This window comes from Halichoerus grypus, chromosome 15, assembly GCF_964656455.1.
Source record: "Halichoerus grypus chromosome 15, mHalGry1.hap1.1, whole genome shotgun sequence".
NCBI lineage: Eukaryota > Metazoa > Chordata > Mammalia > Carnivora > Phocidae > Halichoerus > Halichoerus grypus.
The window spans coordinates 52,312,879-52,331,963 of record NC_135726.1 but is presented as its reverse complement, the minus strand read 5'-3'; the positions used below and the strand labels follow the sequence as shown (position 1 = coordinate 52,331,963).

Genomic DNA, 19,085 nt, shown 5'->3' with positions numbered 1-19,085 from the left:
GATCACAGAGTAGTAAGTACCACATCAGAGGAAAACTCAGACAAGGCCTGACCAGTGAGGGTCAGTCAGAGGCTTTCTGAGAGGAATAAAATCTAAAGAGATTAAAAGAAATCTAAAGAGTTAAAAGAAATTAGTTAAGTTTTTGTTTGTTTGGTTTGGTTGGGGATAGGGGCAGCAGGAGAACACCCCAGATAAAAGGAAACAGTATATGAAAAAGGCCCAGAAGCATGGATCTCTGGGAGAGCTACAGTCACTCAACCTGGGAGAACACTGAATTTATTTATTTATTTTTTAATGATTTTGGTTTTGGTTTTTTTTTTTTTTTTTAAGATTTTATTTATTTATTTGAGAGAGAGAGAGAGACAAAGATAGCGACAGCACAAGGGAGAAAAGCGAGTGTGAGTGGGGAGGACAGGGAGAAGCAGGCTCTCTGCTGATCAGGGAGCCCGATGCGGGGCTTGATCCCAGAACCCTGGGATTATGCCCTGAGCTGAAGGCAGACGCTTAACTGACTGAGCCACCCAGGTGCCCCTGGAACACTGAATTTAAGCAAAAAAGTGGACAGAGACAGGCAGAGCTCCTGGAGGGCACTTATATAAACAAAATTTATGTATGCTTCCCCCTTCCTAAAGTCACAGCCCTCAAACGCTCTTGCTCTTCTTGGCTTAAACAAACATATGTACATACACACACACAAACCAAAACAACTTATTTTGGAATGACTTTACATTTACAGAAAAGTTGCAGATTACAGAGTTCCCATATCCCATTCACCAGCTTCCCCTAATATTAACATAACCAAGGTACACGTGTCAAAACAAAGAAATTATCTTTGGTACAAAAACTAAACCACAGACTTTATTTGTATTTTACCAGTTTTTCCATCAATTCTCTTTTCTGTTCCAGGACCCAATCCAAGATTCCCACATTCCACTTAATTCAAAGACTGAAAAATTCCTTCCTTTACCTCTAAGTACCACAGATTTATCATTTATCATCCCTCTCTCCCATCTCTGCTCCTCATCCCCCAACATCACCAGCCCACTCTGAAGGTAAAACACATCATTTCAGAACAGAATGGAAGTTACCAATTCAGATGATCTAAAATAGGGAAAACTGTTAGGGATTAAAGGAAATTTAACAAAAAATGAAATCAATGACATCTTTATGTAGGAAAGATGCATGCACACTCACACACACACACACACACACACACACCACATTCACAAAAAGAACTCGGCTTACGGTGCTGCTTCTACTATGGAAAAGAAATTCAAGCAGACCCATTTCTGCTTACTCAAACTTGCCAGCAAATAATAAATCCCTTTAATTTCTTTTCTTCAATACCCCAACCACCCCAAGGAGTCAAGCCAAAATCCCCTGAACGCCCACTCATCCTCAAAACAAAATGCTGGCAAAATCATCTGGGCTACGGAAGAGGAAGAAAGATGATTCATCCTCTTTCCTAGATTTTCACTAAGAACTCTCAAGCGGTAGGACAGAATTCCATTATGTCACAACAGTCTTTATAAAGGCACTTGACCAAAATTAGTCATACTTGTTTCTTTTACATTTATGACCTGCATTCTAAGCCTCCATCTCCTAAAATTCCCAAACCTGCAACAACCTTGATTAATGTTGATTTCTAGAGGGGCACTAGCTGGCTCAGTCAGAAGAGCATGTGACTCTTGCTCTTGGGGTCATGAGCTCAAGCCCCACACTGGGTGCAGTGATTACTAAAATAAATAAATAAACTTAAAAAAAAAAAAGTTGATTTCTAGAATTGAAGATGAATCCTGTACAGAAATCACTGCAATGTCAATGAAAACTGGCAATTTTTTTCTACAATTAAAACACAATTGTTAACAATGGTTATCCTTGGAAGGTAGAATTTAAGGAATATTTTAACTTTCCTTATTATTTCAGCCATTGAGAGCTAGCTGTCAAACATTCATCAAATACATCGAGGAGCATGGTCCTACGCCAGAGTTAGGAGAAACAAGAAAAAGAGAAACAAACTCTATTTTGTAGAGCATATGGTCTAGATCTATACTCCCCAGGTCTTTGGCTATCTAAAGTTTCACCAAAATTAAATAATATTTAGGGACGCCTGGGTGGCTCAGTCGGTTAAGCGTCTGCCTTCGGCTCAGGTCATACATGACCCCAGGGTCCTGGGATGGAGCCCCAGGTCAGGCTCCCTGCTCAGCGGGAAGTCAGCTTCTCCCTCTCCCTCTGCCTGCCGGCTCTGCCTACTTGTGCTCTCTCTCTACCTCTCTGTCAAATAAATAAATAAAATCTTTAAAAAAAAAAAATTCAGGGGCGCCTGGGTGGCTCAGTCAGTTAAGCGTCTGCCTTCAGCTCAGGTCATGATCCCAGGGTTCTGGGATCGAGTCCCATATCGAGAGCAGGGAGCCTGCTTCTCCCTCTCCCTGTGCCTGCAGCTCTCCCTGCTTGTGTGCTCGCTCGCTCTCTGTCAAATAAATAAAAATCTTAGAAAAAAAAAAAAGAAAGAAAAGAAAAAAAAATTCAGTTTCTCAGTCCCACTAGCTACATTTCAAGTGGAAACATAAAGAACTGTGCACAGTGCAAAAAGTTCTATTAGACAGGGCTGATCTACAAAGAAGCCTTAATGCTAATTTAGACCCTGGAAATAGAGAGGGAGGGTCTGGAAAAGGTTTCTGAAAAGATACGTATATATTTGAAATGGTTATTAAAGTGAGCATTCCAGGGGCGCCTGGGTGGCTCAGTCGTTAAGCGTCTGCCTTCGGCTCAGGTCATGATCCCCGGGTCCTGGGATCGAGCCCCGCATCGGGCTCCCTGCTCGGCAGGAAGCCTGCTTCTCCCTCTCCCACTCCCCCTACTTGTGTTCCCTCTCTCACTGTATCTCTCTCTGTCAAATAAATAAATAAAAATCTTTTTAAAAATAAATAAATAAATAAAAATAAAGCAAACATTCCAGGCTGGCTGGTGACAGACAGCACATGACACTGGCCCTTCCCTGAATCATGCAATACCAAAATTTCCAGGGCAATTACCCAAAACCCAAAAGCAAAATACTTCAAGGAGGCATTATAAAAACGAACTGGCTTTGATTTATATTTTGCTGAGATAAACTTAGATGAAAATACCCTAAAATGAGAAAACCAGAGGATGAAGTCCAATTAGGACCTCACTAAAAAGGAGGGAAAACGGAACTGGAATTCACTGCCAGATCATCCTGGAAATCTTTAACAGGTAAGCTAAACTAAGGATCAAGGGGACAAACCAAAGAATGCACTATGCTCATCCAAATACCTTTCAGTGGGAGAAACATTTCCCAATAATCGAGGTCAATATGTGAATCGAAGGTGATTAACCCCACAGAGAGAGAGAAAGCATACACACACAACCAGCCCAGTGGAGAGCTGTATAACAACCTGATCCTTTGCGGATGGGAGGAGGGAAGTGTAACCCTCTGGTCTCTGAATCTGACTACACTACCTAGCATGTGCTGCCTCAGTTTCCTCATCCATAAAATGGATACAAGGAAAGTACCTATTTCTGAGGGCTATTATGCAGATTCCTTGAGTTACTACATGTGAAGTGCATAAAACAATGCCTGGCGTATGGAAAGGACTAAGGAAGCATTGACTGTTATTACTGCAGGAGTTTCTGAGGACCTAGCTTCACTTGATGGAAAGGAAAAGGATTTCCCTAGAGGTGAACTCACAGGGAAGAGGGATGTTTTGCTGTCATATGAGGAGGTGGGGTGGTCTGAAAAGTCCAATCCATTCCACGTTGAGCAAGCTTTGTAGACACCTTCCAACCACCTCCTATGGGCTATTAAAATGCCCAAAGCCGGGCGCCTGGGTGGCTCAGTTGGTTAAGCAACTGTCTTCGGCTCAGGTCATGATCCTGGAGTCCCGGGACCGAGTCCCGCATCGGGCTCCCTGCTCAGCGGGGAGTCTGCTTCTCCCTCTGATCCTCCCCCTCTCATGCTCTCTGTCTCCCATTCTCTCTCTCAGATAAATAAATAAAATCTTAAAAAAAAAAAAAAATGCCCAAAGCCATGGGGACCAGGTGCTAGAACTTCAGCAAGGTGTAGGATTTAGCTGTGGACCCCTGATATACTGACTTAGTATTATCAGTGTTCAATTTTTTTCAAAAATCTCTCTGGTCTGCATAGCTAGACTACTCTATCCTTCATTCAGGCATTAATCAGGCACCCATGACAAGTCAGGCACTTTACAAGGCAACAGAAAAGCACTAAAGGTTTTTAAGCAAGGGAATGCAACAGTCAGGTGTTTGTTTAGTACTCCTTAAGAAAATAAACAAGGGAGGGGCGCCGGGGTGGCTCAGTTGTTAAGCGTCTGCCTTCGGCTCAGGTCATGATCCCGGGGTCCTGGGATCGAGTCCCACATCGGGCTCCCTGCTCAGCGGGAAGCCTGCTTCTCCCTCTGCCTCTCCCTCTGCTTGTGTTCCCTCTCTCGCTGTTTCTCTCTCTGTCAAGTAAATAAAATTTAAAAAAAGAAAAGAAACAAGAGAGGAAAGGATGCAGAGAAGGATACCTTGTAAGAGACTTCTGCAATCAAGCACAATACCTAACCTCTTGGATTTCCCAATGGACACAGTACTGTGTGTGGCTCCCAATGAATACTTAACTTCCCATTTGAGAATAACAATCCCTATCAATTTAGCATTTACTATATGCCAAACATTTCATTCATTACCTCAGTTTCTCACAACAACCCAGTGAAGCAGATATTAGTATCTTTATTTTACACATGAGAAAACTCAGAGAAGGCTCAGGGAAGTCAAACAGCTTTGTTTAAGGTGACAGAATAAATGGAGGAGTGGGATATGAATATGTCTGTCTGTCTAATACCTATCCACACATTATTGGTGCTAGCCTGTGGCAAAGTTTTCCCCAGTGTACATAAAATGAGATCTAGAAACATGTATCTACAAATGCCCATATATGGTTGCCAACTTCCTTGAGAAGGGCTACCTTTTATTCTGATAATGGATCCTAATTTTTATAATAGCAAGGAGAATTTCTCATTTTTTTTTTAATGCCCTCCTTGGCAAAACTACAAATTAGTAAATTTGTATGTGTTTTCCCACTACCACATTCAACTGGTCTATGAAAGCCAAGTCCAGGAACCACTACACTAATAATGGCATTTACATAGCATTTACCATGACCCAGGCATTATTTTAAGCTTCTTCTTTTTTTTTTTTTTTTTTAAGATTTTATTTATTTATTTGAGAGAGAGAGTGAGAGAGAGAGAGAGCACAAGAGGGGGGAGCGGGAGAGGGAGAAGCAGACTCTCTGCTGAGCAGGGAGCCCGATGCGGGACTCTATCCCGGGACTCCAGGATCATGACCTGAGCCGAAGGCAGTCGCTTTACCAACTGAGCCACCCAGGCGCCCTATTTTAAGCTTCTTAAATATACCACCCGTTTTAATTGCAGTGACTCTGGGAGCAGACACTACTATATTCCCCTTTTTATAGATGAGGTGCCTAAGGCACTAAAGTTTAAGTGTCTTCTCTAAGAGCGCAGAGCTGGGAAGAGGTAGGACTGGGACTCAATGGGAGGCCGCTCATGTGCCTTGGTGAGAGCCCCTGAGGCCTCCTTCCTAACATTGTGAAAGCAAACAGACCTCAACCACTGCTATCTGGCCTATGACCTATAACGTTTAGATGTGTGAGACACTTACTGATAAGAACCTAAAACTGACTGCTACCTGGGGGCAAGTTACAAGATAACACATCAATAGCAAGCGCTGCTCTGCTGAATCAAAATACCAGCGTGCTGCCTTTGTAGCCTCTAATACACTGTTTACCTAAATGCTTTAATTAACCAAATTGTTCTCTTTCATTCTCCTAGAAAACTGAAAGGCCTTCCAACCTTCCCGGGCTTCCACATTCACTCTTGGCATTTAGTTCTCAAAAAAAATCTAGAATTACAACACAAAAGCCTTTGTGGTAGGCAGAGTAGGTATTGAGGCTCATTTTATGGACAAGAATTTAAGTTAAAATAAATGACTTGTCCACGGTAACAAAGTTGGTAGGAAGCAAAATGAAAACTGACGGCAGAAAGGATTCTTTACAAGGCTTGAGGAATCCCATGAATCAAAGACTGCAGAGACTATTTTTTTTCCTGGTTTCCCTCTAAAATGCATACCTTTAATTCAACAAATATTGTGTTCCTACTGACATGTTCTAGGATAAATGTGGCGGGTTCACAGAATAAATGGGGGAACAAAACAGAAAAAAATCCTGTGGCACCTCCAAAGCTATTCAGCAATTTCTTCCTGATGTCTGAATGTAAACCCCCTCACATTTCAACTGAACATCAGGTCTTCTGGTATTCTCCCTCATGAAAGAATATAAATAAGTGTGATTGTGTGTGTGTATGCAAACGTTTTGCTAATTAACAACAATAAAAACAAACAAGGTAAAATTTTAAATCTCCAAATTATTCTTTATTCAAGATAATACATGAACTTGGACCACGTTCTTAAAAAGTTCTTTCTTGGGGCGCCTATTGGCTCAGTCGGTGAAGTGTCTACATTGGCTCAGGTCATGATCCCAGGGTCCTGGGATTGAGCCCTGCGTAGGGCTCCGTGCTTAGTGGGGAGTCTGCTTCTCCCTCTCCCTCTGCCCCTTCCCCTGCTTGTGTGTGCGTGTGCTCGCTCGCTCTCTCTCAAATAAGTAAATAAAATTTTAAAAAAATTCTTTCTCGGTGGCGCCTGGGTGGCTCAGTCGTTAAGCGTCTGCCTTCGGCTCAGGTCGTGATCCCAGGGTCCTGGGATCGAGCCCCGCATCGGGCTTCCTGCTCTGCGAGAGGCCTGCTTCTCCCTCTCCCACTCCCCCTGCTTGTGTTCTCTCTCTCGCTGTGTATCTCGCTCTGTCAAACAAATAAAATCTTTAAAAAAAAAAAAAATTCTTTCTCATAATAAGATGAAATCTATCTTCCAAGTCAAGGTCTTCTTGGGTTGAAATGTTTGATTACACCTAATTCTTTAAGATAAGATCAGGGGGAAAAAAAAAATCAGGCCACTGGCCTTCTAAATTTTTTACTTTCTGGTACCGAAACAGGGTGTTCCTTGTGTTACCTGTAAGGGAAGAACTGCTTTTGTTGGGGCACCTGGGTGGCTCAGTCGGTTAAGCGGCTGCGTTCAGCTCGGGTCATGATCCTGGGGTCCTGGGATCGAGCCCCACATCCGGCTCCCTGCTCGGTGGAGAGCCTGCTTCTCCCTCTCCCTCTGCCTGCCACTCTGCCTACTTGTGCTCTCTCTCTCTCTCTCTGTCAAATAAATAAATAAAATCTAAAAAAAAGAACTGCTTTTAATAAACGGCATATAAACTCTCTGAGGGAGGAGGAGGCAAGTTATGTATAACTAGTACTCTCAACAGTGTAGACACCCAAATATTGGTTGAATGGAGAGGAAAAGGGAAAAACAAAACCTGTCTCCCTGGATCTCTATCCTCTGGAGCTACAAAGTACAGGTTTGTTCCCTCTTCTGCTTAACAGCCCTAAATTATTTACATCTTAAAAGAATTTTGGTTCATAAATGGGAAGATATAACTAAGGCATGTCCATTCTTTATTTTGACCAAGAAAAAGACAAAATAATATACTAATAGATTCTCTCTCTTAAAACAAGCATGGGAGGGAGGGGGCACCTTGCTGAAAAGAGAACTGAGGGGTCAGCTATGCCATGGGCCACAAAGTAGACTTCAGTTCTCCTCATCTCTGGGGTGCACTCAATTCTATAAAGTGTATAGCATGCAGGAGTCCGTATAGAGCCAAGGCTCTGAACCATGCTGCTTCTGGAACCTACTAGCTGCGTGACCTTGGGTAAGTCCCCTCTGGAAGCCTCAGTTCCCTGGCTACAAAATGAAATACTACCTACCTCAGAGGATTATTGTGAGGAGGATACAGGGAACACTCAGCAGTCTCCTGATACACGATAAGTATATTGTTGCTATTAACTGGTAATGCCGCTAATAATTCAATTATTGTCCTAAGAAACGGTGACTGCATTCACCTTCAAAGGTACTAGAGGCCAACAGATCTATGACTAATTTCTTGCTTTTTAGCTCAATTTTTCCTTCATGTGTTTATAATAAACACCAAACATAATACAACCATACAGCCAAAACAAAAAAAACAAAAACAAAAAACAAAAAAAACCCAAAACAAAACAAAACCCTTTTGTTAAAAAAATACTAAAATCATTGTGGAAAACTCAGGAAAAAATTTTTCACTCAAAATTCTACAACACAGGGGCGCCTGGGTGGCTCAGATGGTTAAGCGTCTGCCTTCGGCTCAGGTCATGATTCCAGGGTCCTGGGATCGAGCCCTGCATCGGGCTCCTGACTCAGCGGGGAGTCTGCTTCTTTCTCTCCCTCTGCCTCTCCCACTGCTCATACTCTCTCTCTCTATCTTTGTGTCTCAAATGAATAAATAAAATCTTAAAAAAAAAAATTCTACAACACAGAGATAAATACAAACAGCACTTTGGCACGTTTCTTTTACTTTTTCCCCCATATATATTTTAAAATAACTGGACTCATAGTGTTTATAGTTCTATATCCTGCTTTTTTCTCATACTTAATTTTATTTTGTGTGTACTTTCCCATGTCAAGAATTCTCCAAAAAACTTCCTTTTTAAATGACTCCATACTTTTTCCATAAAGCAACCATTCCCCTAAGATTAAAACATTTAGATTGTTTATTTTTTATACACATCACTATAGTTAACATCTTTGTATACAATCCTGGTCCTCATCTTTATTTCTTAGCCCATATAGATTCCTATAACTTGATAGAGGATTTTATCTTTTAAAATATTGCCAGAGGGGCACCTGGGCGGCTCAGTCGTTAAGCATCTGCCTTCGGCTCAGGTCATGATCCCAGGGTCCTGGGATCGAGCCCCGCAATGGGCTCCCTGCTCCGCAGGAAGCCTGCTTCTCCCTCTCCCGCTCCCCCTGCTTTTGTGTTCCTTCTCTCACTGTGTCTCTCTGTGTCAAATAAATAAATAAAATCTTAAAAAAAAAAAAGATATTGCCAGGGCACCTGGGTGGCTCAGCCTGTTAGGAGTCTGCCTTCATCTCGGGTCATGATCCCAGGATCTTGGGATCAAGCCCTGCATCGGGGTCCCTGCTCAGCGGGGACCTTGCTTCTCCCTCTGCTGCTCCCCCTGCTTGTGCTCTCCCGCTCTCCCTCTCTCCCTCTAATAAATAAATAAATAAAACCTTTAAAAACTAAATACAAAATAAAACATTGCCAAAATGCTTTCCAGAAAGTTCACACCAAGTTTTCGTGCCTGACAGTCCTGATCATACCACCAGCAGTGACCACTACCTATTTCTTTTTAATTCCCAGCAAAGAGAGACACAAAAACCTGGAATTACAACACAAATGGGAAGATCTATTATTAAAAGAATGCTTCCGTCACCTGTGGTAATTTGTACCAGGTCACTATTATCCCATTCTTTATTTTTTTTTTTAAGATTTTATTTATTTATTTGACAGAGAGAGAGCAAGAGAGGGAACACAAGCAGGGGGAGTGGGAGAGGGAGAAGCAGGCCTCCCTCTGAGCAGGGAGCCCAACGAGGGGCTTGATCCCAGGACCCTGGGATCATGACCTGAGCCGAAGGCAGACACTTAACCGACTGAGCCATCCAGGCGCCCCCTATTACTCCATTCTTTTTTTTTTTTTTAAAAGATTTTATTTATTTGACAGAGAGAGCATAAGCAGAGGGAGACAGAGGGAGAAGCAGGCTTCCTGCTGAGCAAGGAGCCCGATGTGGGACTCGATCCCAGAACCCTGGGATCATGACCCGGGCCGAAGGCAGCCGCTTAACGACTGAGCCACCCAGGCGTCCCCCCTATTACTCCATTCTTGATCAGATATGTGACCTTGAACAAACTTGGAAAAGTTACAAATATCATTCTATACAATTCACATTCCTACAGTAAAATCAGGACTAAAATGCCTCCCACATGGAGACGCTCAAATAGTTTTCAACTTATTAAGAAGTGTGTGGAAAAGGAAATGACGCCCCATCATATAAAAAAGAGGTTTGGACAGTATGTAGAAAATTCAGAAATGTACACTTTCAGATTTATGTACTTTTCTCCATGTAAGTTGCACCTTAATATTTTTAAATAAAAAAAAACTTAATGAATCATGGAACACTAACTCAAAAACTAATGATGTAATGTATGGTGATTAACATAATAAAATTTAAAAAAACTTAAAGAGTATCTGTACAGAAGAAAATATATGTATTTCTTGTATTCACACAGAACATGAAATCACAACTATTTTAGCTAATGCTGCCATTTTTAAGCCTTTATGGCTGCTGGCTAATGCTGGGCATATGCCAACAGCAGAGACTCACTGCCTGAGCACTGAGAGGCCTTTTTCCCTTTTTCCTCATTTACCAAAGGTTTTATCTGCATTCCTTTAGTGACTGACCAATCAGAGGGAAAAAAATCTCCGAGAAGTCAGCAGCATTCAAAAAGTATTCAATTATTTCAGGCCATTAGAAATGGTATCACAAAAGCAGCATCCACCAGCTTTCCACCTACAAACTTAACATTTTTGGAAAATAAAGACCTAGCGATACTTTTATCACCAAGCATTTAAAGTACACTACTCCCAGTGAAATAATTCCCTTGAAGTAAAAGCCACTCTAGTTAAAGATCCAGATTTTGAGAATCTAACAATCTTGTATTAATGCAGTACTGGCTTTCATTTGTACACAATCAATTTGTTACTGAACAAAGAATCCTTTTTAACTGCCCATGGCAATTAACAGTAATCATTTTCTTTTGTCTTATTCCTAACTAGTGCAGGCTATAATAGATGAAACCATGATTTTGACCTTTCTTTTAAATGGAGATGGGGAGAAGTACAATGCAACTTTTTTTTTGTTAATTTTTTACACTTCAGGAGGCTGTTAGCTGTAGCTGGCCAGCACACTTTCACTCCAACATTATTTTTGGTTTTTTTCACCCCAATATTATTTAATAACTTTCTGATTCATGAAAAAAAGCATTGTAGTGAGTTCCACACAAATAAGTCAAGGGGCTAGGTGTAGTTTTGTCTATACATTTCTAGTTGCCTAGAGAATTTTCTCAATTGAAAATTGTGAATTAGGAACCACTCAGATACTTTTCTACTTACCAAAGAAAATATAGACTTAAGGAGTCATTACATGACCAAATATGTCTATCTTACTATATTATTTCTTTTGGACAACTTATATATATATGAAATATATATACGTATGTACACACACACACACACACACACACGTTATACCTGGGTACATGACCAAATATGTCTATCTTACTATATTATTTCTTTTGGACAACTTATATATATATACGAAATATATATACATATGTGTACACACACACACACACACACACACACACACACACACACGTTATACCTGGGTTTGAATCCAGGTCAGAAATCAAATGCTCGACTTTTTCAACATGCTGGCTAGATAAGCTGGTACTTGGTATAGTGTGCCATAGAACCAACTGTGTGCTCAGTAGTCTGTGAATACGGAAGCCTTTAAGACTATTAATATGGGGATGCCTCGGGGCGCCAGGGTGGCTCAGTTGGTTAAGCGACTGCCTTCGGCTCAGGTCATGATCCTGGAGTCCCGGGATCGAGTCCCACATCAGGCTCCCTGCTCAGCAGGGAGTCTGCTTCTCCCTCTGACCCTCCTCCCTCTCATGCTCTCTGTCTCTCATTCTCTCTCTCGCAAATAAATAAAATCTTAAAAAAAAAAAAAAAAAAAAAAATATGGGGATGCCTCTCAAGAACGCAGAAATTCATCAGAATAGTCTATTCAACATATACTTCCTTCAACCCACCGTATGTTATATATAGCTAATCATTCACAACTGACTATAAATTCCTTAAGGGGATGAACTATAGCTTATTCTTATATCCCAGAGAAACAAGGCAGACTAATAAAATAAACACAGATCTTGGAATCAGACAGACACAGATTCATAACACAGCTTTCAACCTCTTAGCTGTGTAACACTGGTCAGGACACTTACAATATCATGTATATTTGAGGATTAAATGCTGACTAGGAGGGCATGCCCTCTGAGAGTTTAAAGCCTAAAAATGGCCATTATAGTTGGTGCACATTTCTCCACCCACCTACCCCGCAAAAGAGAAAAACAAAAAGGCTTTGGCACCTGTTTGGGTTCAATCAACATATATGTAGTGGGGGGGCCTACTACAAAAAAATACCTACAAGGTATTTTACTAGGTGTGACAGGAAATAAGAGATACATGATGGTCCCCACCCTCAAGGAATTTACTATCTGGAGAGAGGAAACAATCAAGTATTATTAGCTATAAAATAAGGCAGAACGGGAACGAACTAGTATAATCCCTTCATTTTTCAAACGAAGAAACTGTAGCCAAGAGAAGTGAAAATGATTTGGCCAAAGTCATACAGCTAGTAAGCAGCAGAGCTGGGGCTAGGGCCTGAGTTTCTTCATTATCAATTCAACATTCTTTACACCATAGGAAGCTGCCTCTCAATTGTTCAAATTTGATTTCCAACTGCAAATATTACCATAGTGACCGGCAAAAGGACATTTTCCAAATAAGAATGCATACACACTAGGAGAGCAAAAAAGGTATGAAATACCACAGATGCATAATGCAACAGTCACAACTGCCACAAATTTCATAAAATGAAAATGCTCATTTCAATAAAGGAAGATGAAGGAGATAGGCACATCTGGCTATTTTCAACTAAAGTAAATATTACTTTCCTGTGATGATGGTTCATGGCTGAAAGTACCTGGTTCTCTGCTAATATATCAACTTAATGGTTCATCTTAGCACCACAGAAGCAAATAAATGAAAATTAGACTGACAGATGCCAAAAATTATTTTCAAGAATTCTTCACAGACAAAACCTCATTAAAGCATTGTATCAAATATTAAATAGAAATAAACTTTCAGGAAGATGAACATGAATGATTTGTTTGCATTTCTTAATACCAGCAATTCAAGTGCTATTCAGACACTGCTATTTGAGAGCCTAGGTCAACAATGACTCAGCTTGAAAGATTCCATATTGCTTTTAAAAGAGGTGTATGGTTTTAGTTATGTAGTGAATACAATCTGGATGCCCCTTTCCCCCAAAATTATAAACTAATTTTCACATGAATGGCTGGAAAAGAGACAATGTTTATGTTTGAAAAAGTATACAACAAAGGCAATCCAGTTCATTTTACTGCATTCCCCAGAGAAAGAGCACTTACCCCCAATTCTGGGCTACAGGATTTGATTGGGGGGGGATTTGCGGGAGGATGGAGAGGTTAAGAGTAGCACCAGGAGTCCAGTCCGAGTCCCAGCTCTAACTTGGTATGTGGTTCAGGACAACAAGAATCTACAACCAGAGCTGGACAGCACACTAGATTTCAGACTAGGAATGTGAAACCCAGAGAGGTGAAGTGATTTGTTCAAGGTTCCCACTAATTAGGTTAAGACCAGAAGATCTTCTGCGTGTACTTCCAATACTCCTTCAATTGTGACGGGAAACCTGTTACCATGCCCCGTGCAAGTTTATTTCCCCATCTGTAAATCAGGAGGCTAGACTAGGCACGGGTTTTCAAGTTGTGTTGTGTGTCCAAGTTGTTTCAAGTTGTTGTCTGTCCAAGGGATTTCTGCTAGTCACCTTCCCTCTTCAAGTAAAGAATCTCCAAGTTATGTATTTCAAATAACGTGAAAAAGAAATTTTAAACAACTAGACTAGATGGTCAATAAAATGTCACATTGACTGGGTAAATTAAGACACCTAGCTGGTGAATGACAATAATCACAGCAGATCACAGGAAGGCCCTGCAGGAAGCTCAACACCTCTCAGAAGGCCCCCACAAACTGAAGATGTGAAAGCAGAAGATACCAGAGGGAGATGGACAAACACTCTCACCGTGTCAATCTCCAACGGTATTGACCTGCTGTGTCTCCCTGTCACACAGAGACTGCAGAAACACCTATGAAAGCTGTAGTTTACGGTCATCTGTGAAACCCTCACTCTTCCCAGGCTGTCCTTTGCCAAAAGTTACCATCAGGCCCACAGATCTGCACGTGGACAACTTCTTCCGTGTAACTCGTATCAAGAAGCATGACTCTATTCTGATTTTTTTTCCCACTGTCCTAAATGCTTTGGCCTTCATCGTGCCAAGAAAAAAGAGAAGATGGGTAAGGGAAGGGGGACATGGTCAAAAGAATAGTTTAAAAAAGAGAGAGAGAAGAGAAGAACTTTGATCACACTAGTATTACAAAGATTTTCTCGGCACTGCAGGAGCCCCTGAAGACCTGTTACTACATAGAAAACAGTCATCTACTGCCATCTCCTGCTCCACACCCCACCCCCGACTGGCATGTTAACTGTTCCAGAAGGCCAAGGCTACCACCTCCGATTTCTGTAGCACCCAATTCCATCATGAAAGCAAATGCTGACACTGAGGTTGGAGCCTCTGCTACCATCAGAGAAATCTGACAATCTTTTTAACACCAGTTACCAGTTTAGGAAGAAAAATCATCCCTTTGTTCTTCTGTCTCCTCTCTTCCTATTATGTAAACTTAGGCCTTGGCCATGCAGAAACTTTCTGTGCTGTCAGTGATGTTAAAACTCTAAAACACAAATTTAAGCAGTGCTGCACACACAACTGTCTTAACTAGCTATCACTTCCCCATTAAGAATAAAAAACAACTATTTATACCAACATGGAAAACATAAATTCTAAAATTCAGAGACTGACTCATGATTCACAAGGCCAAAATTCAAAAATGAATGGAAATCAACAGAAAGATGAACCAAAATTCTGTAAGTCAATAATGGTGGGGGGGGGAAATAATAATAATGGTGAAGATACATGCTGTAGATACTTAAAATTACCAGACTCTGCTTGTCAGAAACTTTAACGTCCTAAGAACTCAGAAGCTAAAGGAACCATATGATCTATGACCTAGCCCCCCTTACTGTATCATAGACAAATACCCTAACATTTGATGAGTCAATGGTCCAATTCTGTAGATAATAGTGAATGCGTTTTTATTTCAAGTGTTCACACAGAACTATTTCTAAATAAGTGCTGAAGTAAACAAAGTTTGATCATAGCTCAGTTAAGAAATAAAGTCCTTCCAGTAAATGCTCATTCACAGCTGGATGGCTGCTTTAATATGCAATTGCCCTAGGCCACAGGGGGAAAAAAAAATCAGGCTTTTGATTTACTTAAGAAATAAATAAATAAACCTAGAACATTCAAAGGTTCCCTCTCCCAAGTTAAGGACAGAGAATGGTTAGAGGGCTTTTCTGTAAAAAAAAAAAAAAAAAAAAAAACCACCTCTTTCTCTGAATAGATTTCCTAAACCCCACCCCCACCATAAGATCACTGAAGAAAAAGCTTCAAGAAAGGTAGCTAAGGTACATTTCTCAGGTAGTAAGACCAAAAATCCTTTCGTATCAGCCAATTCCTCGCACCCTTTCCTCACTCTACCAAATCAGATCACTCACAAGGCTTGGGGACCGTCAGGGCCCACCCACATACACCAAAGAGCCCCCCCACCCCCCAGCATGGATCTGCCCAGAGGCATTCAGCTCCTGTAGCTGGGAGCGCCTGCAACACCAGAGGGCAGAAATCTGAGTGACACTTGGCACTCTCTCTTTCAACAACCGCAACGGGCTTTCCAAACTCAGGCCGTAATCATTTTGAAGACCAGGAAGCTGGAGCCTTCCTGGGGCAGAGGTGAAAAGAAATAAGCCCACCCTCCCAAAGGTCACACTGCAAACCAGAGGCCATTAGGGAAGAAGGCAAGACTACAGCTTCTGCAGCCCCAGAGCAGTAAACACCAAATGGGGCTATTACCCCCTGTGGGATTGGGGAGAACTTGAGAACTAGCATTTCCCCAGCCGGAGGTAAAACAAAAATAATACTGTCATGGGGGGGGGCAAAAAAGCACACTTCTAAGTTCTTCTAAGGGGTGCTGGCTTGGAGGTGGAAGGGGGGAGAGAGTACAACTGTCTCTTTACAATAGCTCAGAGAAGGAGGGAGGGAAAGTGAGAAAGAAAGACCTGTGAACAGCTGCACTCTCCCGTTCCAAAGGACACAAAGCTGCAAAGCCCAGGGATCTGAAGGGGCTGGGGAGCAAGACGGGAATGAGAAAAAAAGGGGGGGGGCAATGGAAACAGACCTACCCCTCACCATCACTAACCTTGGTAGAAATAGGGAAAAAGGGGGCAACAATCCCACCCCAGACAGCAGTAACCAGCCAACCACCCCCCACCTATTTACCCAGATCTCAGGATCCCTGGGGATAAAACCTGAGGGTCAGGGTGCCCAGTGAATCTGCAGTCTAAACCAGAGCCTAGAGAACCCTAGGCCCAACCCAGCCCCTTCCCCTCCAAAGCTGAGGACTGGAGGCTAGAGGAAGACAAGCCTCAAGAGGGGAAGCACTCAGTGGGAATGGGCGGGTCAAGGGTGGAAAGCTGGGAGAAGCAAGCCTGACAGGAACCTAATGGGAAGAGAAGGAGATTGGCAGGATACAAACGGAAAGAAAAGGTGAGGAAACAAGTCAACGAGGAACAGAATTGGGAATTGGGTATCAAAAGGGAGGGAGAATCTATCCAAGAACTGAAATGGCTCCAAGAGGGAGCTGGGGGGGGGGGGAGGCAGCCGGTGATAGGAAGGAATGGTTGAGAAGATATCCCTACTACTGGGCAGCACTGGGAGAAAGAGAACTTAAAAAGGAGCTAGAAGGCAGGACAAAGGAGGGAGAACAAATACAAGAAAGGGAAGAGTGGAGGTTGAGGGCTGAATCAAAATGGTGGGGGGAGGAGGAGGTCAGGTGGAAAACTTAGAATTGAGAGAGACACAGGTGGGATGCAATTACCAGAAGACCAGGATTAAAGAGAACCACTCCAACAAGGAACAGCAATAGTAAAGCTAAAATGGGTCAAAAAGATAGGTGGGCAAGTGGACAGCTCCAAAAGGGGCAGAGCTGGGAGAAAAACGTTAGAGCGGATGCGGCATAGCTGAACAAATGAAAGAGCAAGTGCAAAAAGGATTTGGGGCAGGTCTATGAGATGCAGTGAAATGGGAAGGAAAGGGGGCGATGGGTCGGAGAAGTTATCAAAGATTTAGTGTGGTAAAGGGCAAGTCTAAGAAGGGCCAAAATGGAGAGGAGAGGACTTAGAGAAAGATGAGGCTGGAAGCAGGTCTCAAGCAGAGAAGAACTGAAGGGGAAACAGGTCAAAGAAAGGGGGAGCAAATGAATGAGACAGCTCAACAGTGCCAATGAGGAGGTGGAGAGGAGAGGAAACCTCAAGGAGAACACTGGGCAGCACTGAGGCTGCGGACAGGCTGAGTTAGAGAGATCAGAGAAGTGAATGGCAGAAATGAGAGCTGCAGGGTCATAGAGGGGGGAGGAGGCTGCTTCATGGAAGGCAGAGTCGAAAAGCAAGCAGGTTAGGGGGCACAGCAAGATCTGAGATTGGGCAAAGGGCAGATCGAGTAGGTAGAAAGGTCTGGAAGAGAAAAAAGGTCTGAAGGGCAAACGGGAGCAAGATCTGAAAAGGAGAGGAGGTGAGCATGGTGTATCCCAGTCCGAGAAGGGGCAGGGGACTGAACTGAGAGGCATGGAAGGGTCGGAGAGCTTAGAGGCATCCCGGGGGTGCAGCAGGTTCCGCGAGTGGGCAGTAGGGCCCAAGAGGGAGATGGAATTGAGTCCAAGGAGAAGACCTAGGGGCAGCAGTGCCAAGATGAACAAGGTCTCGGATGGATCTCCAAGGAGGTGGAACCGCAGGTCCTAGAGGGACAGTTCCTGGCGGCGCAAGAGAGGACGGATAACAGTAGATGGGTCAAAGAAGGGGACAGATCTGGAGGGTGGTGAGACTGGAATCGAAGAGGGGGCAGGCAGGCGGGTCACGAATCTCAAAGTGAAGGTCCAGAATTAAGGGATGCAGAAGGGTCACTGAGGAGGTGGGTCCCAAGAGCACTGCAGAGTCCATGAGGGGCGAAGGGCATTACTGAGGGGCGGAAGAGGGAAGGGGGAGGCGCAGAATTGGGAGCAGAGTGGCTTAAGTGAGGAGAGGGTGGCCGAAGCAGACACCGAGATCCCAAATGGGTCGGAAGGTAGGGGCAGACGCGGGGACAGCAGGGCTGGGGCGAGCAGGGACAGGTCCGAAGGGCGGGCGGGCCCCGCGGGCCGGGCCGCAGCGCGAAGCAGCGGGGCCGGCGGGGCCCGGGGGGCTGGGGGGCCGCTCCCTCCCCTCCCCCTCCGGCTCCTCCATTGTTCGCGGGCTCCGGGCCCCGCCGTCCCCGCCTCCCCTTGGACCCCGCAGCGGGGCGGCGCCCGGCCTCGCCGCCGGGGCCCGCGAGCTCGCGCACTCACCAGCTGGGCGCCCTCAGCGCGGCTCCGGCCTCCAGGATCCCAGCAGCGGCGACGGCGGCCCCGGCGCCATGTTCTGCTGTTCCTCGTCCAGCGGCGGCTGAGGCGGCGGCGGCGGCGGCTCCGGCGGCGGGGGGCCGGGCGGACCCTCCCTCGCGGGCTCCCTCCTCCGCCTCCTCCACCTCCTCCTCCCGCCGCGCCGCGGCTCTCCCTCGGGGCGGGGGGGCGGGGAGGGGAAGGGGGGAGGGGCGGGAACCAGGGGGAGGGCGGACCAGCCTCGCTCGCTCGCTCCCTCCCTCCTTTGCAATGGCGGCGGCGGCGCCTCCTTCCTGCAGCCGCCGCTCCCGCGCGCGCGCGCTCCTCGCTACTGCGCGTGCGTGGCGTGCGAACCGTTGCAGGAGGATAACGGCCCCTGGGCGCGCGCCGCAAGGGGATAACCGGCGCCGGGCAGGAGACGAAGCGAGGGCGTCTACGCGCCTAAGGGGCTTAGTGCCACTACCGCGGCCTCTGGCTGGGAACGGGCGCGGAGGCCATAATGCGCGTGCGCCTCAAAGAAATGCCGCTACTGCGGTGGCTGCGGCGCGAGACAGCACCAGGCAGCCTGCGACCCGGCAGAAGGAATGGGGTGGGCAAGTGCGCGTG

General features: G+C 44.4%; 1 protein-coding gene across 1 annotated transcript in view; it reads right to left on the bottom strand.

The window, feature by feature from the left end:
* The window catches only part of ARHGAP35 (Rho GTPase activating protein 35), a 125,101-nt gene extending 106,431 nt beyond the window's left edge, over positions 1-18,670 (bottom strand). Inside the window, exon 1 of the mRNA XM_036114023.2 lies at positions 18,447-18,670. The gene's annotated coding sequence lies outside the window, so the exon portion shown is untranslated. The remainder of the gene's footprint in view (positions 1-18,446) is intronic.
* Between the last annotated feature and the right edge of the window lie 415 nt (positions 18,671-19,085).